A 26,459-nucleotide genomic window follows, 5' to 3' on the forward strand; every position below is an offset into this window, starting at 1 on the left:
TCTAGATTTTCGAATCCGACGCAAAACTGACAGTTAATTGTAAGGTTCAGAGCCTCTTAATGACAATGGAACACACAAATTGCGTCGCGATTCAATACATCGTCCTCCGTCCGACCTGTCTCCAAGGGTCTAGTGCTGCCTCGGACACCTTATGGTCGATCTCCTGTGAGTCTAGATTTTCGAATCCGACGCAAAACTGACAGTTAATTGTAACGTTCAGAGCCAGTTAATGACGATGGAACACACAAATTGCGTCGCGATTCAATACATCGTCCTCCGGCCGACCTGTCTCCAAGGGTCTATTGCTGCCTCGGGCACCTTAAGGTCGATCTCCTGTGAGTCTAGATTTGCGAATCCGACGCAAAACTGACAGTTAATTGTAACGTTCAGAGCCTGTTAATGACGATGGAACACACAAATCGCGTCGCGATTCAATACATCGTCCTCCGGCCGACCTTTCTCCAAGGGTCTATTGCTGCCTCGGTCACCTTATGGTCGTTCTCCTGTGAGTCTAGTTTTTCGAATCCGACGCAAAACTGACAGTTAATTGTAAGGTTCAGAGCCTGTTAATGACGATGGAACACACAAATCGCGTCGCGATTCAATACATCGTCCTCCGGCCGACCTGTCTCCAAGGGTCTATTGCTGCCTCGGGCAACTTATGGTCGATCTCCTGTGAGTCTAGATTTTCGAATCCGAAGCAAAACTGACAGTTAATTGTAACGTTCAGAGCCTGTTCATGACGATGGAACAGACAAATTGCGTCGCGATTCAATACATCGTCCTCCGGCCGACCTGTCTCCAAGGGTCTATTGCTGCCTCGGGCAGCTTGTGGTCGTTCTCCTGTGAGTCTAGACTTTCGAATCCGACGCAAAACTGACAGTTAATTGTAACGATCAGAGCCTGTTAATAACGATGGAACACACAAATTGCGTCGCGATTCAATTCATAGTCCTCCAGCCGACTTGTCTCCAAGGGTCTATTGCTGCCTCGGGCACCTTATGGTCGTTCTTCTGTGAGTCTAGATTTTCGAATCCGACGCAAAACTTACAGTTAATTGTACGGTTCAAAGCCTCTTAATGACAATGGAACACACAAATCGCGTCGCGGTTCAATACATCGTCCTCCGGGCCGACCTGTCTCCAAGGGTCTATTGCTGCCTCGGCCACCTTATGGTCGATCTCCTGTGAGTCTAGATTTTCGAATCCGACGCAAAACTGACAGTTAATTGTAACGTTCAGAGCCTGTTAATGACGATGGAACACACAAATTGCGTCGCGATTCAATACATCGTCCTCCGGCCGACCTGTCTCCAAGGGTCTATTGCTGCCTCGGGCACCTTATGGTCGATCTCCTGTGAGTCTAGATTTTCGAATCCGACGCAAAACTGACAGTTAATTGTAACGTTCAGAGCCTGTTAATGACGATGGAACACACAAATCACGTCGCGATTCAATACATCATCCTCCAGCCGACTTGTCTCCAAGGGTCTAGTGCTGCCTCGGGCACCTTATGGTCGTTCTCCTGTGAGTCTAGATTTCCGAATCCGACGCAAAACTGACAGTTAATTGTAAGGTTTACAGCCTGATAATGACGATGGAACACACAAATTGCGTCGCGATTCAATACATCGTCCTCCGGACGACCTGTCTCCAAGGGTCTATTGCTGCCTCGGGCACCTTAAGGTCGATCTCCTGTGAGTCTAGATTTTCGAATGCGACGCAAAACTGACAGTTAATTGTAACGTTCAGAGCCTGTTAATGACGATGGAACACACAAATCACGTCGCGATTCAATACATCATCCTCCAGCCGACTTGTCTCCGAGGGTCTAGTGCTGCCTCGGGACCTTATGGTCGTTCTCCTGTGAGTCCAGATTTTCGAATCCGACGCTAAACTGACAGTTAATTGTAACGTTCAGAGCCTGTTAATGACGATGTAACACACAAATTGCGTCGCGATTCAATACATCGTCCTCCAGCCGACTTATCTCCAAGGGTGTAGTGCTGCCTCGGACACATTATGTTCCTTCTCCTGTGAGTCTAGATTTTCGAATCCGACGAAAAACTGACAGTTAATTGTAAGGTTCAGAGCCTCTTAATGACAATGGAACACACAAATTGCGTCGCGATTCAATACATCGTCCTCCGGCCGACCTGTCTCCAAGGGTCTAGTGCTGCCTCGGACACCTTATGGTCGTTCTCCTGTGAGTCTAGATTTTCGAATCCGACGCAAAACTGACAGTTAATTGTAACGTTCAGCGCCTGTTAATGACGATGGAATACACAAATCACGTCGCGATTCAATAGATCATCCTCCAGCCGACTTGTCTCCAAGGGTCTAGTGCTGCCTCGGGCACCTTATGGTCGTTCTCCTGTGAGTCTAGATTTTCGAATCCGACGCAAAAGTGACAGTTAATTGTAAGGTTCAGAGCCTGTTAATGAAGATGGAACACACAAATTGCGTCGCGATTCAATACATCGTCCTCCGGCCGACCTGTCTCCAAGGGTCTATTGCTGCCTCGGTCACCTTATGGTCGATCTCCTGTGAGTCTAGATTTTCGAATCCGACGCAAAACTGACAGTTAATTGTAACGTTAAGAGCCTGTTAATGACGATGGAACACACAAATTGCGTCGCGATTCAATACATCGTCCTCCGGCCGACCTGTCTCCAAGGGTCTATTGCTGCCTCGGGCAACTTATGGTCGATCTCCTGTGAGTCTAGATTCTCGAATCCGACGCAAAACTGACAGTTAATTGTAACGTTCAGAGCCTGTTCATGACGATGGAACAGACAAATTGCGTCGCGATTCAATACATCGTCCTCCGGCCGACCTGTCTCCAAGGGTCTATTGCTGCGTCGGGCACCTTATGGTCGTTCTCCTGTGAGTCTAGACTTTCGAATCCGACGCAAAACTGACAGTTAATTGTAACGATCAGAGCCTGTTAATAACGATGGAACACACAAATTGCGTCGCGATTCAATTCATAGTCCTCCAGCCGACTTGTCTCCAAGGGTCTAGTGCTGCTTCGGGCACCTTATGGTCGTTCTCCTGTGAGTCTAGATTTTCGAATCCGACGCAAAACTGACAGTTAATCGTAAGGTTCAGAGCCTCTTAATGACAATGGAACACACAAATTTCGTCGCGAATCAATACATCGTCCTCCGGCCGACCTGTCTCCAAGGGTCTATTGTTGCCTCGGGCACCTAATTGTCGACCTCCTGTGAGTCTAGATTTTCGAATTCGACGCAAAAATGACAGTTAATTGTAACGTTCAGAGCCTGTTAATGACGATGGAACACACAAATCACGTCGCGATACAACACATCATCCTCCAGCCGACTTGTCTCCAAGGGTCTAGTGCTGCCTCGGGCACCTTATGGTCGTTCTCCTGTGAGTCTAGATTTTCGAATCCGACGCAAAACTGACAGTTAATTGTAACGTTCAGAGCCTGTTAATGACGATGTAACACACAAATTGCGTCGCGATTCAATACATCGTCCTCCAGCCGACTTATCTCCAAGGGTGTAGTGCTGCCTCGGACACCTTATGTTCGTTCTCCTGTGAGTCTAGATTTTCGAATCCGACGCAAAACTGACAGTTAATTGTAAGGTTCAGAGCCTCTTAATGACAATGGAACACACAAATTGCGTCGCGATTCAATACATCGTCCTCCGGCCGACCTGTCTCCAAGGGTCTAGTGCTGCCTCGGACACCTTATGGTCGTTCTCCTGTGAGTCTAGATTTTCGAATCCGACGCAAAACTGACAGTTAATTGTAATGTTCAGAGCCTGTTAATGACGATGGAACACACAAATCGCGTCGCGATTCAATACATCGTCCTCCAACCGACTTGTCTCCAATGGTCTAGTGCTGCCTCGGCACCTTATGGTCGTTCTCCTGTGAGTCTAGATTTTCGAATCCGACGCAAAACTGACAGTTAATTGTAACGTTCAGAGCCTGTTCATGACGATGGAACAGACAAATTGCGTCGCGATTCAATACATCGTCCTCCGGCCGACCTGTCTCCAAGGGTCTATTGCTGCCTCGGGCACCTTATGGTCGTTCTCCTGTGAGTCTAGATTTTCGAATCCGAGGCGAAACTGACAGTTAATTGTAAGGTTCAGAGCCTCTTAATGACAATGGAACACACAAATTGCGTCGCGATTCAATACATCGTCCTCCGTCCGACCTGTCTCCAAGGGTCTAGTGCTGCCTCGGACACCTTATGGTCGTTCTCCTGTGAGTCTAGATTTTCGAATCCGACGCAAAACTGACAGTTAATTGTAATGTTCAGAGCCTGTTAATGACGATGGAACACACAAATCGCGTCGCGATTCAATAGATCGTCCTCCAACCGACTTGTCTCCAATGGTCTAGTGCTGCCTCGGGACCATATGGTCGTTCTCCTGTGAGTCTAGATTTTCGAATCCGACGCAAAACTGACAGTTAATTGTAACGTTCAGAGCCTGTTACTGACGATGTAACACACAAATTGCGTCGCGATTCAATACATCGTCCTCCAGCCGACTTATCTCCAAGGGTGTAGTGCTGCCTCGGACACATTATGTTCGTTCTCCTGTGAGTCTAGATTTTCGAATCCGACGCGAAACTGACAGTTAATTGTAAGGTTCAGAGCCTCTTAATGACAATGGAACACACAAATTGCGTCGCGATTCAATACATCGTCCTCCGGCCGACCCGTCTCCAAGGGTCTAGTGCTGCCTCGGACACCTTATGGTCGTCCTCCTGTGAGTCTACATTTTCTAATCCGACGCAAAACTGACAGTTAATTGTAACGTTCAGCGCCTGTTAATGACGATGGAATACACAAATCGCGTCGCGATTCAATACATCGTCCTCCAGCCGACTTGTCTCCTAGGGTCTAGTCCTGCCTCGGGCACCTTATGGTCGTTCTTCTGTGAGTATGGATTTTCGAATCCGACGCAAAACTGACAGTTAATTGTAAGGTTCAGAGCCTCTTAATGACAATGGAACACACAAATTGCGTCGCGATTCAATACATCGTCCTCCGGCCGACCTGTCTCCAAGGGTCTAATGCTGCCTCGGTCACCTTATGGTAGATCTCCTGTGAGTCTAGATTTTCGAATCCGACGCAAAACTGACAGTTAATTGTAACGTTCAGAGCCTGTTAATGACGATGGAACACACAAATTGCGTCGCGATTCAATACATCCTCCGGCCGACCTGTCTCCAAGGGTCTATTGCTGCCTCGGGCACCTTAAGGTCGATCTCCTGTGAGTCTAGATTTTCGAATCCGACGCAAAGCTGACAGTTAATTGTAACGGTCAGAGCCTGTTAATGACGATGGAACACACAAATCGCGTCGCGATTCAATACATCGTCCTCCGGCCGACCTGTCTCCAAGGGTCTATTGCTGCCTCGGTCACCTTATGGTCGTTCTCCTGTGAGTCTAAATTTTCGAATCCGACGCAAAACAGACAGTTAATTGTAACGTCTAGATTTTCGAATCCGACGCAAAACTGACAGTTAATTGTAACGTTCAGAGCCTGTTAATGACGATGTAACACACAAATTGCGTCGCGATTCAATACATCGTCCTCCAGCCGACTTATCTCCAAGGGTGTAAGGTTCAGAGCCTGTTAATGACGATGGAACACACAAATCGCGTCGCGATTCAATACATCGTCCTCCGGCCGACCTGTCTCCAAGGGTCTATTGCTGCCTCGGGCAACTTATGGTCGATCTCCTGTGAGTCTAGATTCTCGAATCCGACGCAAAACTGACAGTTAATTGTAACGTTCAGAGCCTGTTCATGACGATGGAACAGACAAATTGCGTCGCGATTCAATACATCGTCCTCCGGCCGACCTGTCTCCAAGGGTCTATTGCTGCCTCGGGCACCTTATGGTCGTTCTCCTGTGAGTCTAGACTTTCGAATCCGACGCAAAACTGACAGTTAGCTGTAACGATCAGAGCCTGTTAATAACGATGGAACACACAAATTGCGTCGCGATTCAATTCATAGTCCTCCAGCCGACTTGTCTCCAAGGGTCTAGTGCTGCTTCGGGCACCTTATGGTCGTTCTCCTGTGTGTCTAGATTTTCGAATCCGACGCAAAACTGACAGTTAATCGTAAGGTTCAGAGCCTCTTAATGACAATGGAACACACAAATTGAGTCGCGATTCAATACATCATCCTCCAGCCGACTTGTCTCCAAGGGTCTAGTGCTGCCTCGGGCACCTTATGGTCGTTCTCCTGTGAGTCTAAATTTTCGAATCCGACGCAAAACTGACAGTTAATTGTAACGTTCAGAGCCTGTTAATGACGATGTAACACACAAATTGCGTCGCGATTCAATACATCGTCCTCCAGCCGACTTATCTCCAAGGGTGTAGTGCTGCCTCGGACACCTTATGTTCGTTCTCCTGTGAGTCTAGATTTTCGAATCCGACGCAAAACTGACAGTTAATTGTAACGTTCAGAGCCTTTTAATGACGATGGAACACACAAATCGCGTCGCGATTCAATACATCGTCCTCCGGCCGACCTGTCTCCAAGGGTGTAGTGCTGCCTCGGACACCTTATGTTCGTTCTCCTGTGAGTCTAGATTTTCGAATCCGACACAAAACTGACAGTTAATTGTAAGGTTCAGAGCCTCTTAATGACAATGGAACACACAAATTTCGTCGCGAATCAATACATCGTCCTCCAGCCGACCTGTCTCCAAGGGTCTAGTGCTGCCCCGGAAACCTTATGGTCGTTCTCCTGTGAGTCTAGATTTTCGAATCCGACGCAAAACTGACAGTTAATTGTAAGGTTCAGAGCCTCTTAATGACAATGGAACACACAAATTGAGTCGCGATTCAATACATCGTCCTCCGGCCGACCTGTCTCCAAGGGTCTATTGCTGCCTCGGGCAACTTATGGTCGATCTCCTGTGAGTCTAGATTTTCGAATCCGACGCAAAACTGACAGTTAATTGTAACGTTCAGAGCCTGTTAATGACGATGTAACACACAAATTGCGTCGCGATTCAATACATCGTCGTCCAGCCGACTTATCTCCAAGGGTGTAGTGCTGCCTCGGACACCTTATGTTCGTTCTCCTGTGAGTCTAGATTTTCGAATCCGACGCAAAACTGACAGTTAATTGTAAGGTTCAGAGCCTCTTAATGACAATGGAACACACAAATTGCGTCGCGATTCAATACATCGTCCTCCGGCCGACCTGTCTCCAAGGGTCTAGTGCTGCCTCGGACACCTTATGGTCGTTCTCCTGTGAGTCTAGATTTTCGAATCCGACGCAAAACTGACAGTTAATTGTAATGTTCAGAGCCTGTTAATGACGATGGAACACTCAAATCGCGTCGCGATTCAATACATCGTCCTCCAACCGACTTGTCTCCAATGGTCTAGTGCTGCCTCGGGACCTTATGGTCGTTCTCCTGTGAGTCTAGATTTTCGAATCCGACGCAAAACTGACAGTTAATTGTAACGTTCAGAGCCTGTTAATGACGATGTAACACACAAATTGCGTCGCGATTCAATACATCGTCCTCCAGCCGACTTATCTCCAAGGGTGTAGTGCTGCCTCGGACACATTATGTTCGTTCTCCTGTGAGTCTAGATTTTCGAATCCGACGCGAAACTGACAGTTAATTGTAAGGTTCAGAGCCTCTTAATGACAATGGAACACACAAATTGCGTCGCGATTCAATACATCGTCCTCCGGCCGACCTGTTCCAAGGGTCTAGTGCTGCCTCGGACACCTTATGGTCGTTCTCCTGTGAGTCTAGAATTTCGAATCCGACGCAAAACTGACAGTTAATTGTAATGTTCAGAGCCTGTTAATGACGATGGAACACACAAATCGCGTCGCGATTCAATACATCGTCCTCCAACCGACTTGTCTCCAATGGTCTAGTGCTGCCTCGGGACCATATGGTCGTTCTCCTGTGAGTCTAGATTTTCGAATCCGACGCAAAACTGACAGTTAATTGTAACGTTCAGAGCCTGTTAATGACGATGTAACACACAAATTGCGTCGCGATTCAATACATCGTCCTCCAGCCGACTTATCTCCAAGGGTGTAGTGCTGCCTCGGACACATTATGTTCGTTCTCCTGTGAGTCTAGATTTTCGAATCCGACGCGAAACTGACAGTTAATTGTAAGGTTCAGAGCCTCTTAATGACAATGGAACACACAAATTGCGTCGCGATTCAATACATCGTCCTCCGGCCGACCTGTCTCCAAGGGTCTAGTGCTGCCTCGGACACCTTATGGTCGTCCTCCTGTGAGTCTACATTTTCTAATCCGACGCAAAACTGACAGTTAATTGTAACGTTCAGCGCCTGTTAATGACGATGGAATACACAAATCGCGTCGCGATTCAATACATCGTCCTCCAGCCGACTTGTCTCCTAGGGTCTAGTCCTGCCTCGGGCACCTTATGGTCGTTCTTCTGTGAGTCTGGATTTTCGAATCCGACGCAAAACTGACAGTTAATTGTAAGGTTCAGAGCCTCTTAATGACAATGGAACACACAAATTGCGTCGCGATTCAATACATCGTCCTCCGGCCGACTTGTCTCCAAGGGTCTAATGCTGCCTCGGTCACCTTATGGTAGATCTCCTGTGAGTCTAGATTTTCGAATCCGACGCAAAACTGACAGTTAATTGTAACGTTCAGAGCCTGTTAATGACGATGGAACACACAAATTGCGTCGCGATTCAATACATCCTCCGGCCGACCTGTCTCCAAGGGTCTATTGCTGCCTCGGGCACGTTAAGGTCGATCTCCTGTGAGTCTAGATTTTCGAATCCGACGCAAAGCTGACAGTTAATTGTAACGGTCAGAGCCTGTTAATGACGATGGAACACACAAATCGCGTCGCGATTCAATACATCGTCCTCCGGCCGACCTGTCTCCAAGGGTCTATTGCTGCCTCGGTCACCTTATGGTCGTTCTCCTGTGAGTATAAATTTTCGAATCCGACGCAAAACAGACAGTTAATTGTAACGTCTAGATTTTCGAATCCGACGCAAAACTGACAGTTAATTGTAACGTTCAGAGCCTGTTAATGACGATGTAACACACAAATTGCGTCGCGATTCAATACATCGTCCTCCAGCCGACTTATCTCCAAGGGTGTAAGGTTCAGAGCCTGTTAATGACGATGGAACACACAAATCGCGTCGCGATTCAATACATCGTCCTCCGGCCGACCTGTCTCCAAGGGTCTATTGCTGCCTCGGGCAACTTATGGTCGATCTCCTGTGAGTCTAGATTCTCGAATCCGACGCAAAACTGACAGTTAATTGTAACGTTCAGAGCCTGTTCATGACGATGGAACAGACAAATTGCGTCGCGATTCAATACATCGTCCTCCGGCCGACCTGTCTCCAAGGGTCTATTGCTGCCTCGGGCACCTTATGGTCGTTCTCCTGTGAGTCTAGACTTTCGAATCCGACGCAAAACTGACAGTTAGCTGTAACGATCAGAGCCTGTTAATAACGATGGAACACACAAATTGCGTCGCGATTCAATTCATAGTCCTCCAGCCGACTTGTCTCCAAGGGTCTAGTGCTGCTTCGGGCACCTTATGGTCGTTCTCCTGTGGGTCTAGATTTTCGAATCCGACGCAAAACTGACAGTTAATCGTAAGGTTCAGAGCCTCTTAATGACAATGGAACACACAAATTGAGTCGCGATTCAATACATCATCCTCCAGCCGACTTGTCTCCAAGGGTCTAGTGCTGCCTCGGGCACCTTATGGTCGTTCTCCTGTGAGTCTAAATTTTCGAATCCGACGCAAAACTGACAGTTAATTGTAACGTTCAGAGCCTGTTAATGACGATGTAACACACAAATTGCGTCGCGATTCAATACATCGTCCTCCAGCCGACTTATCTCCAAGGGTGTAGTGCTGCCTCGGACACCTTATGTTCGTTCTCCTGTGAGTCTAGATTTTCGAATCCGACGCAAAACTGACAGTTAATTGTAACGTTCAGAGCCTTTTAATGACGATGGAACACACAAATCGCGTCGCGATTCAATACATCGTCCTCCGGCCGACCTGTCTCCAAGGGTCTAGTGCTGCCTCGGACACCTTATGTTCGTTCTCCTGTGAGTCTAGATTTTCGAATCCGACGCAAAACTGACAGTTAATTGTAAGGTTCAGAGCCTCTTAATGACAATGGAACACACAAATTTCGTCGCGAATCAATACATCGTCCTCCAGCCGACCTGTCTCCAAGGGTCTAGTGCTGCCTCGGAAACCTTATGGTCGTTCTCCTGTGAGTCTAGATTTTCGAATCCGACGCAAAACTGACAGTTAATTGTAAGGTTCAGAGCCTCTTAATGACAATGGAACACACAAATTGAGTCGCGATTCAATACATCGTCCTCCGGCCGACCTGTCTCCAAGGGTCTATTGCTGCCTCGGGCACCTTATGGTCATTCTCCTGTGAGTCTAGATTTTCGAATCCGACGCAAAACTGACAGTTAATTGTAACGTTCAGAGCCTGTTAATGACGATGAAACACACAAATCGCGTCGCGATTCAATACATCGTCCTCCAACCGACTTGTCTCCAAGGGTATAGTGCTGCCTCGGGCACCCTATGGTCGTTCTCCTGTGAGTCTAGATTTTCGAATCCGACGCAAAAGTGACAGTTAATTGTAAGGTTCAGAGCCTGTTAATGGCGATGGAACACACAAATTGCGTCGCGATTCAATACATCGTCCTCCGGCCGACCTGTCTCCAAGGGTCTATTGATGCCTCGGGCGCTTTATGGTCGATCTACTGTGAGTCTAGATTTTCGAATCCGACGCAAAACTTACAGTTAATTGTAACGGTCAGAGCCTCTTAATGACAATGGAACACACAAATCGCGTCGCGATACAATACGTCGTCCTCCGGCCGACCTGTCTCCAAGTGTCTATTGCTGCCTCGGGCACCTAATGGTCGACCTCCTGTGAGTCTAGATTTTCGAATCCGACGCAAAAATGACAGTTAATTGTAACGTTCAGAGCCTGTTAATGACGATGGAACACACAAATCACGTCGCGATTCAATACATCATCCTCCAGCCGACTTGTCTCCAAGGGTCTAGTGCTGCCTCGGGCACCTTATGGTCGTTCTCCTGTGAGTCTAGATTTTCGAATCCGACGCAAAACTGACGGTTAATTGTAACGTTCAGAGCCTGTTAATGACGATGTAACACACAAATTGCGTCGCGATTCAATACATCGTCCTCCAACCGACTTGTCTCCAATGGTCTAGTGCTGCCTCGGGACCTTATGGTCGTTCTCCTGTGAGTCTAGATTTTCGAATCCGACGCAAAACTGACAGTTAATTGTAACGTTCAGAGCCTGTTAATGACGATGTAACACACAAATTGCGTCGCGATTCAATACATCGTCCTCCAGCCGACTTATCTCCAAGGGTGTAGTGCTGCCTCGGACACATTATGTTCGTTCTCCTGTGAGTCTAGATTTTCGAATCCGACGCGAAACTGACAGTTAATTGTAAGGTTCAGAGCCTCTTAATGACAATGGAACACACAAATTGCGTCGCGATTCAATACATCGTCCTCCGGCCGACCTGTCTCCAAGGGTCTAGTGCTGCCTCGGACACCTTATGGTCGTTCTCCTGTGAGTCTAGAATTTCGAATCCGACGCAAAACTGACAGTTAATTGTAATGTTCAGAGCCTGTTAATGACGATGGAACACACAAATCGCGTCGCGATTCAATACATCGTCCTCCAACCGACTTGTCTCCAATGGTCTAGTGCTGCCTCGGGACCATATGGTCGTTCTCCTGTGAGTCTAGATTTTCGAATCCGACGCAAAACTGACAGTTAATTGTAACGTTCAGAGCCTGTTAATGACGATGTAACACACAAATTGCGTCGCGATTCAATACATCGTCCTCCAGCCGACTTATCTCCAAGGGTGTAGTGCTGCCTCGGACACATTATGTTCGTTCTCCTGTGAGTCTAGATTTTCGAATCCGACGCGAAACTGACAGTTAATTGTAAGGTTCAGAGCCTCTTAATGACAATGGAACACACAAATTGCGTCGCGATTCAATACATCGTCCTCCGGCCGACCTGTCTCCAAGGGTCTAGTGCTGCCTCGGACACCTTATGGTCGTTCTCCTGTGAGTCTAGAATTTCGAATCCGACGCAAAACTGACAGTTAATTGTAATGTTCAGAGCCTGTTAATGACGATGGAACACACAAATCGCGTCGCGATTCAATACATCGTCCTCCAACCGACTTGTCTCCAATGGTCTAGTGCTGCCTCGGGACCATATGGTCGTTCTCCTGTGAGTCTAGATTTTCGAATCCGACGCAAAAGTGACAGTTAATTGTAACGTTCAGAGCCTGTTAATGACGATGTAACACACAAATTGCGTCGCGATTCAATACATCGTCCTCCAGCCGACTTATCTCCAAGGGTGTAGTGCTGCCTCGGACACATTATGTTCGTTCTCCTGTGAGTCTAGATTTTCGAATCCGACGCGAAACTGACAGTTAATTGTAAGGTTCAGAGCCTCTTAATGACAATGGAACACACAAATTGCGTCGCGATTCAATACATCGTCCTCCGGCCGACCTGTCTCCAAGGGTCTAGTGCTGCCTCGGACACCTTATGGTCGTCCTCCTGTGAGTCTACATTTTCTAATCCGACGCAAAACTGACAGTTAATTGTAACGTTCAGCGCCTGTTAATGACGATGGAATACACAAATCGCGTCGCGATTCAATACATCGTCCTCCAGCCGACTTGTCTCCTAGGGTCTAGTCCTGCCTCGGGCACCTTATGGTCGTTCTTCTGTGAGTCTGGATTTTCGAATCCGACGCAAAACTGACAGTTAATTGTAAGGTTCAGAGCCTCTTAATGACAATGGAACACACAAATTGCGTCGCGATTCAATACATCGTCCTCCGGCCGACCTGTCTCCAAGGGTCTAATGCTGCCTCGGTCACCTTATGGTAGATCTCCTGTGAGTCTAGATTTTCGAATCCGACGCAAAACTGACAGTTAATTGTAACGTTCAGAGCCTGTTAATGACGATGGAACACACAAATTGCGTCGCGATTCAATACATCCTCCGGCCGACCTGTCTCCAAGGGTCTATTGCTGCCTCGGGCACCTTAAGGTCGATCTCCTGTGAGTCTAGATTTTCGAATCCGACGCAAAGCTGACAGTTAATTGTAACGGTCAGAGCCTGTTAATGACGATGGAACACACAAATCGCGTCGCGATTCAATACATCGTCCTCCGGCCGACCTGTCTCCAAGGGTCTATTGCTGCCTCGGTCACCTTATGGTCGTTCTCCTGTGAGTCTAAATTTTCGAATCCGACGCAAAACAGACAGTTAATTGTAACGTCTAGATTTTCGAATCCGACGCAAAACTGACAGTTAATTGTAACGTTCAGAGCCTGTTAATGACGATGTAACACACAAATTGCGTCGCGATTCAATACATCGTCCTCCAGCCGACTTATCTCCAAGGGTGTAAGGTTCAGAGCCTGTTAATGACGATGGAACACACAAATCGCGTCGCGATTCAATACATCGTCCTCCGGCCGACCTGTCTCCAAGGGTCTATTGCTGCCTCGGGCAACTTATGGTCGATCTCCTGTGAGTCTAGATTCTCGAATCCGACGCAAAACTGACAGTTAATTGTAACGTTCAGAGCCTGTTCATGACGATGGAACAGACAAATTGCGTCGCGATTCAATACATCGTCCTCCGGCCGACCTGTCTCCAAGGGTCTATTGCTGCCTCGGGCACCTTATGGTCGTTCTCCTGTGAGTCTAGACTTTCGAATCCGACGCAAAACTGACAGTTAGCTGTAACGATCAGAGCCTGTTAATAACGATGGAACACACAAATTGCGTCGCGATTCAATTCATAGTCCTCCAGCCGACTTGTCTCCAAGGGTCTAGTGCTGCTTCGGGCACCTTATGGTCGTTCTCCTGTGGGTCTAGATTTTCGAATCCGACGCAAAACTGACAGTTAATCGTAAGGTTCAGAGCCTCTTAATGACAATGGAACACACAAATTGAGTCGCGATTCAATACATCATCCTCCAGCCGACTTGTCTCCAAGGGTCTAGTGCTGCCTCGGGCACCTTATGGTCGTTCTCCTGTGAGTCTAAATTTTCGAATCCGACGCAAAACTGACAGTTAATTGTAACGTTCAGAGCCTGTTAATGACGATGTAACACACAAATTGCGTCGCGATTCAATACATCGTCCTCCAGCCGACTTATCTCCAAGGGTGTAGTGCTGCCTCGGACACCTTATGTTCGTTCTCCTGTGAGTCTAGATTTTCGAATCCGACGCAAAACTGACAGTTAATTGTAACGTTCAGAGCCTTTTAATGACGATGGAACACACAAATCGCGTCATGATTCAATACATCGTCCTCCGGCCGACCTGTCTCCAAGGGTCTAGTGCTGCCTCGGACACCTTATGTTCGTTCTCCTGTGAGTCTAGATTTTCGAATCCGACGCAAAACTGACAGTTAATTGTAAGGTTCAGAGCCTCTTAATGACAATGGAACACACAAATTTCGTCGCGAATCAATACATCGTCCTCCAGCCGACCTGTCTCCAAGGGTCTAGTGCTGCCTCGGAAACCTTATGGTCGTTCTCCTGTGAGTCTAGATTTTCGAATCCGACGCAAAACTGACAGTTAATTGTAAGGTTCAGAGCCTCTTAATGACAATGGAACACACAAATTGAGTCGCGATTCAATACATCGTCCTCCGGCCGACCTGTCTCCAAGGGTCTATTGCTGCCTCGGGCACCTTATGGTCATTCTCCTGTGAGTCTAGATTTTCGAATCCGACGCAAAACTGACAGTTAATTGTAACGTTCAGAGCCTGTTAATGACGATGAAACACACAAATCGCGTCGCGATTCAATACATCGTCCTCCAACCGACTTGTCTCCAAGGGTCTAGTGCTGCCTCGGGCACCCTATGGTCGTTCTCCTGTGAGTCTAGATTTTCGAATCCGACGCAAAAGTGACAGTTAATTGTAAGGTTCAGAGCCTGTTAATGGCGATGGAACACACAAATTGCGTCGCGATTCAATACATCGTCCTCCGGCCGACCTGTCTCCAAGGGTCTATTGATGCCTCGGGCGCTTTATGGTCGATCTACTGTGAGTCTAGATTTTCGAATCCGACGCAAAACTTACAGTTAATTGTAACGTTCAGAGCCTCTTAATGACAATGGAACACAGAAATCGCGTCGCGATACAATACGTCGTCCTCCGGCCGACCTGTCTCCAAGGGTCTATTGCTGCCTCGGGCACCTAATGGTCGACCTCCTGTGAGTCTAGATTTTCGAATCCGACGCAAAAATGACAGTTAATTGTAACGTTCAGAGCCTGTTAATGACGATGGAACACACAAATCACGTCGCGATTCAATACATCATCCTCCAGCCGACTTGTCTCCAAGGGTCTAGTGCTGCCTCGGGCACCTTATGGTCGTTCTCCTGTGAGTCTAGATTTTCGAATCCGACGCAAAACTGACGGTTAATTGTAACGTTCAGAGCCTGTTAATGACGATGTAACACACAAATTGCGTCGCGATTCAATACATCGTCCTCCGGCCGACCTGTCTCCAAGGGTCTAGTGCTGCCTCGGACACCTTATGGTCGTTCTCCTGTGAGTCTAGATTTTCGAATCCGACGCAAAACTGACAGTTAATTGTAACGATCAGAGCCTGTTAATGACGATGGAACACACAAATCGCGTCGCGATTCAATACATCGTCCTCCAACCGACTTGTCTCCAAGGGTCTAGTGCTGCCTGGGGCACCTTATGGTCGTTCTCCTGTGAGTCTAGATTTTAGAATCCGACGCAAAACTGACAGTTAATTGTAAGGTTCAGAGCCTGTTAATGACGATGGAACACACAAATCGCGTCGCGATTCAATACATCGTCCTCCGGCCGACCTGTCTCCAAGGGTCTATTGCTGCCTCGGGCACCTTATGGTCGATCTACTGTGAGTCTAGATTTTCGAATCCGACGCAAAACTTACAGTTAATTGTAAGGTTCAGAGCCTCTTAATGACAATGGAACACACAAATCGCGTCGCGATACAATACGTCGTCCTCCGGCCGACCTGTCTCCAAGGGTCTATTGCTGCCTCGGGCACCTTATGGTCGACCTCCTGTGAGTCTAGATTTTCGAATGCGACGCAAAAATGACAGTTAATTGTAACGTTCACAGCCTGTTAATGACGATGGAACACACAAATCACGTCGCAATTCAATACATCATCCTCCAGCCGACTTGTCTCCAAGGGTCTAGTGCTGCCTCGGGCACCTTATGGTCGTTCTCCTGTGAGTCTAAATTTTCGAATCCGACGCAAAACTGACAGTTAATTGTAACGTTCAGAGCCTGTTAATGACGATGTAACACACAAATTGCGTCGCGATTCAATACATCGTCCTCCAGCCGACTTATCTCCAAGGGTGTAGTGCTGCCTCGGACACCTTATGTTCGTTCTCCTGTGAGTCTAGATTTTCGAATCCGACGCAAAACTGACAGTTAATTGTAAGGTTCAGAGCCTCTTAATGACAATGGAACACACAAATTGCGTCGCGATTCAATACATCGTCCTCCGGCCGACCTGTCTCCAAGCGTCTAGTGCTGCCTCGGACACCTTATGGTCGTTCTCCTGTGAGTCTAGATTTTCGAATCCGACGCAAAACTGACAGTTAAGTGTAACGTTCAGCGCCTGTTAATGACGATGGAATACACAAATCGCGTCGCGATTCAATACATCGTCCTCCAGCCGACCTGTCTCCAAGAGTCTAGCCCTGCCTCGGGCACCTTATGGTCGTTCTTCTGTGAGTCTGGATTTTCGAATCCGACGCAAAACTGACAGTTAACTGTAAGGTTCAGAGCCTCTTAATAACAATGGAACACACAAATTGCGTCGCGATTCAATACATCGTCCTCCGGTCGACCTGTCTCCAAGGGTCTATTGCTGCCTCGGGCACCTTATGGTCGATCTCCTGTGAGTCTAGATTTTCGAATCCGACGCAAAAATGACAGTTAATTGTAACGTTCAGAGCCTGTTAATGACGATGGAACACACAAATCACGTCGCGATTCAATACATCATCCTCCAGCCGACTTGTCTCCAAGGGTCTAGTGCTGCCTCGGGCACCTTATGGTCGTTCTCCTGTGAGTCTAGATTTTCGAATCCGACGCAAAACTGACAGTTAATTGTAACGTTCAGAGCCTGTTAATGACGATGTAACACACAAATTGCGTCGCGATTCAATACATCGTCCTCCAGCCGACTTATCTCCAAGGGTGTAGTGCTGCCTCGGACACCTTATGTTCGTTCTCCTGTGAGTCTAGATTTTCGAATCCGACGCAAAACTGACAGTTAATTGTAAGGTTCAGAGCCTCTTAATGATAATGGAACACACAAATTGCGTCGCCATTTAATACATCGTCCTCCGGCCGACCTGTCTCCAAGGGTCTAGTGCTGCCTCGGACACCTTATGGTCGTTCTCCTGTGAGTCTAGATTTTCGAATCCGACGCAAAACTGACAGTTAATTGTAACGTTCAGCGCCTGTTAATGACGATGGAATACACAAATCGCGTCGCGATTCAATACATCGTCCTCCAGCCGACCTGTCTCCAAGGGTCTAGCCCTGCCTCGGGCACCTTATGGTCGTTCTTCTGTGAGTCTGGATTTTCGAATCCGACGCAAAACTGACAGTTAACTGTAAGGTTCAGAGCCTCTTAATGACAATGGAACACACAAATTGCGTCGCGATTCAATACATCGTCCTCCGGCCGACCTGTCTCCAAGGGTCTATTGCTGCCTCGGGCACCTTATGGTAGATCTCCTGTGAGTCTAGATTTTCGAATCCGACGCAAAACTTACAGTTAATTGTAAGGTTCACAGCCTCTTAATGACAATGGAACACACAAATCGCGTCGCGATACAATTCGTCGTCCTCCGGCCGACCTGTCTCCAAGGGTCTATTGCTGCCTCGGGCACCTAATGGTCGAACTCCTGTGAGTCTAGATTTTCGAATCCGACGCAAAAATGACAGTTAATTGTAACGTTCAGAGCCTGTTAATGACGATGGAACACACAAATCACGTCGCGATTCAATACATCATCCTCCAGCCGACTTGTCTCCAAGGGTCTAGTGCTGCCTCGGGCACCTTATGGTCGTTCTCCTGTGAGTCTAGATTTTCGAATCCGACGCAAAACTGACAGTTAATTGTAACGTTCAGAGCCTGTTAAAGACGATGTAACACACAAATTGCGTCGCGATTCAATACATCGTCCTCCAGCCGACTTATCTCCAAGGGTGTATTGCTGCCTCGGACACCTTATGTTCGTTCTCCTGTGAGTCTAGATTTTCGAGTCCGACGCAAAACTGACAGTTAATTGTAAGGTTCAGAGCCTCTTAATGACAATGGAACACACAAATTGCGTCGTGATTCAATACATCGTCCTCCGGCCGACCTGTCTCCAAGGGTCTAGTAATGCCTCGGACACCTTATCGTCGTTCTCCTGTGAGTCTAGATTTTCGAATCCGACGCAAAACTGACAGTTAATTGTAACGTTCAGAGCCTGTTAATGACGATGGAACACACAAATCGCGTCGCGATTCAATACATCGTCCTCCGGCCGACCTGTCTCCAAGGGTCTATTGCTGCCTCGGGCACCTTATGGTCGACCTCCTGTGAGTCTAGATTTTCGAATGCGACGCAAAAATGACAGTTAATTGTAACGTTCACGGCCTGTTAATGACGATGGAACACACAAATCACGTCGCGATTCAATACATCATCCTCCAGCCGACTTGTCTCCAAGGGTCTAGTGCTGCCTCGGGCACCTTATGGTCGTTCTCCTGTGAGTCTAAATTTTCGAATCCGACGCAAAACTGACAGTTAATTGTAACGTTCAGAGCCTGTTAATGACGATGTAACACACAAATTGCGTCGCGATTCAATACATCGTCCTCCAGCAGACCTGTCTCCAAGGGTCTATTGCTGCCTCGGGCACCTTATGGTCGACCTCCTGTGAGTCTAGATTTTCGAATCCGACGCAAAAATGACAGTTAATTGTAACGTTCAGAGCCTCGTAATGACGATGGAACACACAAATCACGTCGCGATTCAATACATCATCCTCCAGCCGACTTGTCTCCAAGGGTCTAGTGCTGCCTGGGGCACCTTATGGTCGTTCTCCTGTGAGTCTAAATTTTCGAATCCGACGCAAAACTGACAGTTAATTGTAACGTTCAGAGCCTGTTAATGACGATGTAACACACAAATTGCGTCGCGATTCAATACATCGTCCTCCAGCCGACTTATCTCCAAGGGTGTAGTGCTGCCTCGGACACCTTATGTTCGTTCTCCTGTGAGTCTAGATTTTCGAATCCGACGCAAAACTGACAGTTAATTGTAAGGTTCAGAGCCTCTTAATGACAATGGAACACACAAATTGCGTCGTGATTCAATACATCGTCCTCCGGCCGACCTGTCTCCAAGGGTCTAGTGCTGCCTCGGACACCTTATGGTCGTTCTCCTGTGAGTCTAGATTTTCGAATCCGACGCAAAACTGACAGTTAATTGTAACGTTCAGAGCCTGTTAATGACGATGGAACACACAAATTGCGTCGCGATGCAATACATCGTCCTCCGGCCGACCTGTCTCCAAGGGTCTATTGCTGCCTCGGGCACCTTATGGTCGATCTACTGTGAGTCTACATTTTCGAATCCGACGCAAAACTTACAGTTAATTGTAAGGTTCAGAGCCTCTTAATGACAATGGAACACACAAATCGCGTCGCGATACAATACGTCGTCCTCCGGCCGACCTGTCTCCAAGGGTCTATTGCTGCCTCGGGCACCTTATGGTCGACCTCCTGTGAGTCTAGATTTTCGAATCCGACGCAAAAATGACAGTTAATTGTAACGTTCAGAGCCTGTTAATGACGATGGAACACACAAATCATGTCGCGATTCAATACATCATCCTCCAGCCGACTTGTCTCCAAGGGTCTAGTGCTGCCTCGGGCACCTTATGGTCGTTCTCCTGTGAGTCTAAATTTTCGAATCCGACGCAAAACTGACAGTTAATTGTAACGTTCAGAGCCTGTTAATGACGATGTAACACACAAATTGCGTCGCGATTCAATACATCGTCCTCCAGCCGACTTATCTCCAAGGGTGTAGTGCTGCCTCGGACACCTTATGTTCGTTCTCCTGTGAGTCTAGATTTTCGAATCCGACGCAAAACTGACAGTTAATTGTAAGGTTCAGAGCCTCTTAATGACAATGGAACACACAAATTGCGTCGCGATTCAATACATCGTCCTCCGGCCGACCTGTCTCCAAGGGTCTAGTGCTGCCTCGGACACCTTATGGTCGTTCTCCTGTGAGTCTAGATTTTCGAATCCGACGCAAAACTGACAGTTAAGTGTAACGTTCAGCGCCTGTTAATGACGATGGAATACACAAATCGCGTCGCGATTCAATACATCGTCCTCCAGCCGACCTGTCTCCAAGGGTCTAGCCCTGCCTCGGGCACCTTATGGTCGTTCTTCTGTGAGTCTGGATTTTCGAATCCGACGCAAAACTGACAGTTAACTGTAAGGTTCAGAGCCTCTTAATGACAATGGAACACACAAATTGCGTCGCGATTCAATACATCGTCCTCCGGTCGACCTGTCTCCAAGGGTCTATTGCTGCCTCGGGCACCTTATGGTCGATCTCCTGTGAGACTAGATTTTCGAATCCGACGCAAAACTTACAGTTAATTGTAAGGTTCAGAGCCTCTTAATGACAATGGAACACACAAATCGCGTCGCGATACAATACGTCGTCCTCCGGCCGACCTGTCTCCAAGGGTCTATTGCTGCCTCGGGCACCTTATGGTCGATCTACTGTGAGTCTACATTTTCGAATCCGACGCAAAACTTACAGTTAATTGTAAGGTTCAGAGCCTCTTAATGACAATGGAACACACAAATCGCGTCGCGATACAATACGTCGTCCTCCGGCCGACCTGTCTCCAAGGGTCTATTGCTGCCTCGGGCACCTAATGGTCGACCTCCTGTGAGTCTAGATTTTCGAATCCGACGCAAAAATGACAGTTAATTGTAACGTTCAGAGCCTCGTAATGACGATGGAACACACAAATCACGTCGCGATTCAATACATCATCCTCCAGCCGACTTGTCTCCAAGGGTCTAGTGCTGCCTCGGGCACCTTATGGTCGTTCTCCTGTGAGTCTAGATTTTCGAATCCGACGCAAAACTGACAGTTAATTGTAACGTTCAGAGCCTGTTAATGACGATGTAACACACAAATTGCGTCGCGATTCAATACATCGTCCTCCAGCCGACTTATCTCCAAAGGTGTAGTGCTGCCTCGGACACCTTATGTTCGTTCTCCTGTGAGTCTAGATTTTCGAATCCGACGCAAAACTGACAGTTAATTGTAACGTTCAGAGCCTGTTAATGCCGATGGAACACACAAATCACGTCGCGATTCAATACATCATCCTCCAGCCGACTTGTCTCCAAGGGTCTAGTGCTGCCTCGGGCACCTTATGGTCGTTCTCCTGTGAGTCTAAATTTTCGAATCCGACGCAAAACTGACAGTTAATTGTAACGTTCAGAGCCTGTTAATGACGATGTAACACACAAATTGCGTCGCGATTCAATACATCGTCCTCCAGCCGACTTATCTCCAAGGGTGTAGTGCTGCCTCGGACACCTTATGTTCGTTCTCCTGTGAGTCTAGATTTTCGAATCCGACGCAAAACTGACAGTTAATTGTAAGGTTCAGAGCCTCTTAATGACAATGGAACACACAAATTGCGTCGTGATTCAATACATCGTCCTCCGGCCGACCTGTCTCCAAGGGTCTAGTGCTGCCTCGGACACCTTATGGTCGTTCTCCTGTGAGTCTAGATTTTCGAATCCGACGCAAAACTGACAGTTAATTGTAACGTTCAGAGCCTGTTAATGACGATGGAACACACAAATTGCGTCGCGATGCAATACATCGTCCTCCGGCCGACCTGTCTCCAAGGGTCTATTGCTGCCTCGGGCACCTTATGGTCGATCTACTGTGAGTCTACATTTTCGAATCCGACGCAAAACTTACAGTTAATTGTAAGGTTCAGAGCCTCTTAATGACAATGGAACACACAAATCGCGTCGCGATACAATACGTCGTCCTCCGGCCGACCTGTCTCCAAGGGTCTATTGCTGCCTCGGGCACCTTATGGTCGACCTCCTGTGAGTCTAGATTTTCGAATCCGACGCAAAAATGACAGTTAATTGTAACGTTCAGAGCCTGTTAATGACGATGGAACACACAAATCATGTCGCGATTCAATACATCATCCTCCAGCCGACTTGTCTCCAAGGGTCTAGTGCTGCCTCGGGCACCTTATGGTCGTTCTCCTGTGAGTCTAAATTTTCGAATCCGACGCAAAACTGACAGTTAATTGTAACGTTCAGAGCCTGTTAATGACGATGTAACACACAAATTGCGTCGCGATTCAATACATCGTCCTCCAGCCGACTTATCTCCAAGGGTGTAGTGCTGCCTCGGACATCTTATGGTCGTTCTCCTGTGAGTCTAGATTTTCGAATCCGACGCAAAACTGACAGTTAAGTGTAACGTTCAGCGCCTGTTAATGACGATGGAATACACAAATCGCGTCGCGATTCAATACATCGTCCTCCAGCCGACCTGTCTCCAAGGGTCTAGCCCTGCCTCGGGCACCTTATGGTCGTTCTTCTGTGAGTCTGGATTTTCGAATCCGACGCAAAACTGACAGTTAACTGTAAGGTTCAGAGCCTCTTAATGACAATGGAACACACAAATTGCGTCGCGATTCAATACATCGTCCTCCGGTCGACCTGTCTCCAAGGGTCTATTGCTGCCTCGGGCACCTTATGGTCGATCTCCTGTGAGTCTAGATTTTCGAATCCGACGCAAAACTTACAGTTAATTGTAAGGTTCAGAGCCTCTTAATGACAATGGAACACACAAATCGCGTCGCGATACAATACGTCGTCCTCCGGCCGACCTGTCTCCAAGGGTCTATTGCTGCCTCGGGCACCTAATGGTCGACCTCCTGTGAGTCTAGATTTTCGAATCCGACGCAAAAATGACAGTTAATTGTAACGTTCAGAGCCTGTTAATGACGATGGAACACACAAATCACGTCGCGATTCAATACATCATACTCCAGCCGACTTGTCTCCAAGGGTCTAGTGCTGCCTCGGGCACCTTATGGTCGTTCTCCTGTGAGTCTAAATTTTCGAATCCGACGCAAAACTGACAGTTAATTGTAACGTTCAGAGCCTGTTAATGACGATGTAACACACAAATTGCGTCGCGATTCAATACATCGTCCTCCAGCCGACTTATCTCCAAGGGTGTAGTGCTGCCTCGGACACCTTATGTTCGTTCTCCTGTGAGTCTAGATTTTCGAATCCGACGCAAAACTGACAGTTGATTGTAAGGTTCAGAGCCTCTTAATGACAATGGAACACACAAATTGCGTCGCGATTCAATACATCGTCCTCCGGCCGACCTGTCTCCAAGGGTCTAGTGCTGCCTCGGACACCTTATGGTCGTTCTCCTGTGAGTCTAGATTTTCGAATCCGACGCAAAACTGACAGTTAATTGTAACGTTCAGCGCCTGTTAATGACGATGGAATACACAAATCGCGTCGCGATTCAATACATCGTCCTCCAGCCGACCTGTCTCCAAGGGTCTAGCCCTGCCTCGGGCACCTTATGGTCGTTCTTCTGTGAGTCTGGATTTTCGAATCCGACGCAAAACAGACAGTTAACTGTAAGGTTCAGAGCCTCTTAATGACAATGGAACACACAAATTGCGTCGCGATTCAATACATCGTCCTCCGGCCGACCTGTCTCCAAGGGTCTATTGCTGCCTCGGGCACCTTATGGTCGATCTCCTGTGAGTCTAGATTTTCGAATCCGACGCAAAACTTACAGTTAATTGTAAGGTTCAGAGCCTCTTAATGACAATGGAACACACAAATCGCGTCGCGATACAATTCGTCGTCCTCCGCCCGACCTGTCTCCAAGGGTCTATTGCTGCCTCGGGCACCTAATGGTCGACCTCCTGTGAGTCTAGATTTTCGAATCCGACGCAAAAATGACAGTTAATTGTAACGATCAGAGCCTGTTAATGACGATGGAACACACAAATCACGTCGCGATTCAATACATCATCCTCCAGCCGACTTGTCTCCAAGGGTCTAGTGCTGCCTCGGGCACCTTATGGTCGTTCTCCTGTGAGTCTAGATTTTCGAATCCTACGCAAAACTGACAGTTAATTGTAACGTTCAGAGCCTGTTAAAGACGATGTAACACACAAATTGCGTCGCGATTCAATACATCGTCCTCCAGCCGACTTATCTCCAAGGGTGTAGTGCTGCCTCGGACACCTTATGTTCGTTCTCCTGTGAGTCTAGATTTTCGAGTCCGACGCAAAACTGACAGTTAATTGTAAGGTTCAGAGCCTCTTAATGACAATGGAACACACAAATTGCGTCGTGATTCAATACATCGTCCTCCGGCCGACCTGTCTCCAAGGGTCTAGTGCTGCCTCGGACACCTTATGGTCGTTCTCCTGTGAGTCTAGATTTTCGAATCCGACGCAAAACTGACAGTTAATTGTAACGTTCAGAGCCTGTTAATGACGATGGAACACACAAATCGCGTCGCGATTCAATACATCGTCCTCCGGCCGACCTGTCTCCAAGGGTCTATTGCTGCCTCGGTCACCTTATGGTCGTTCTCCTGTGAGTCTAGATTTTCGAATCCGACGAAAAACTTACAGTTAATTGTAAGGTTCAGAGCCTCTTAATGACAATGGAACACACAAATCGCGTCGCGATACAATACGTCGTCCTCCGGCCGACCTGTCTCCAAGGGTCTATTGCTGCCTCGGGCACCTTATGGTCGACCTCCTGTGAGTCTAGATTTTCGAATGTGACGCAAAAATGACAGTTAATTGTAACGTTCACGGCCTGTTAATGACGATGGAACACACAAATCACGTCGCGATTCAATACATCATCCTCCAGCCGACTTGTCTCCAAGGGTCTAGTGCTGCCTCGGGCACCTTATGGTCGTTCTCCTGTGAGTCTAAATTTTCGAATCCGACGCAAAACTGACAGTTAATTGTAACGTTCAGAGCCTGTTAATGACGATGTAACACACAAATTGCGTCGCGATTCAATACATCGTCCTCCAGCCGACCTGTCTCCAAGGGTCTATTGCTGCCTCGGGCACCTTATGGTCGACCTCCTGTGAGTCTAGATTTTCGAATCCGACGCAAAAATGACAGTTAATTGTAACGTTCAGAGCCTCGTAATGACGATGGAACACACAAATCACGTCGCGATTCAATACATCATCCTCCAGCCGACTTGTCTCCAAGGGTCTAGTGCTGCCTCGGGCACCTTATGGTCGTTCTCCTGTGAGTCTAAATTTTCGAATCCGACGCAAAACTGACAGTTAATTGTAACGTTCAGAGCCTGTTAATGACGATGTAACACACAAATTGCGTCGCGATTCAATACATCGTCCTCCAGCCGACTTATCTCCAAGGGTGTAGTGCTGCCTCGGACACCTTATGTTCGTTCTCCTGTGAGTCTAGATTTTCGAATCCGACGCAAAACTGACAGTTAATTGTAAGGTTCAGAGCCTCTTAATGACAATGGAACACACAAATTGCGTCGTGATTCAATACATCGTCCTCCGGCCGACCTGTCTCCAAGGGTCTAGTGCTGCCTCGGACACCTTATGGTCGTTCTCCTGTGAGTCTAGATTTTCGAATCCGACGCAAAACTGACAGTTAATTGTAACGTTCAGAGCCTGTTAATGACGATGGAACACACAAATTGCGTCGCGATGCAATACATCGTCCTCCGGCCGACCTGTCTCCAAGGGTCTATTGCTGCCTCGGGCACCTTATGGTCGATCTACTGTGAGTCTACATTTTCGAATCCGACGCAAAACTTACAGTTAATTGTAAGGTTCAGAGCCTCTTAATGACAATGGAACACACAAATCGCGTCGCGATACAATACGTCGTCCTCCGGCCGACCTGTCTCCAAGGGTCTATTGCTGCCTCGGGCACCTTATTGTCGACCTCCTGTGAGTCTAGATTTTCGAATCCGACGCAAAAATGACAGTTAATTGTAACGTTCAGAGCCTGTTAATGACGATGGAACACACAAATCACGTCGCGATTCAATACATCATCCTCCAGCCGACTTGTCTCCAAGGGTCTAGTGCTGCCTCGGGCACCTTATGGTCGTTCTCCTGTGAGTCTAAATTTTCGAATCCGACGCAAAACTGACAGTTAATTGTAATGTTCAGAGCCTGTTAAT

Source organism: Schistocerca nitens, chromosome 6 (assembly GCF_023898315.1).
Source record: "Schistocerca nitens isolate TAMUIC-IGC-003100 chromosome 6, iqSchNite1.1, whole genome shotgun sequence".
In the NCBI taxonomy this organism is placed as follows: Eukaryota; Metazoa; Arthropoda; class Insecta; order Orthoptera; family Acrididae; genus Schistocerca; species Schistocerca nitens.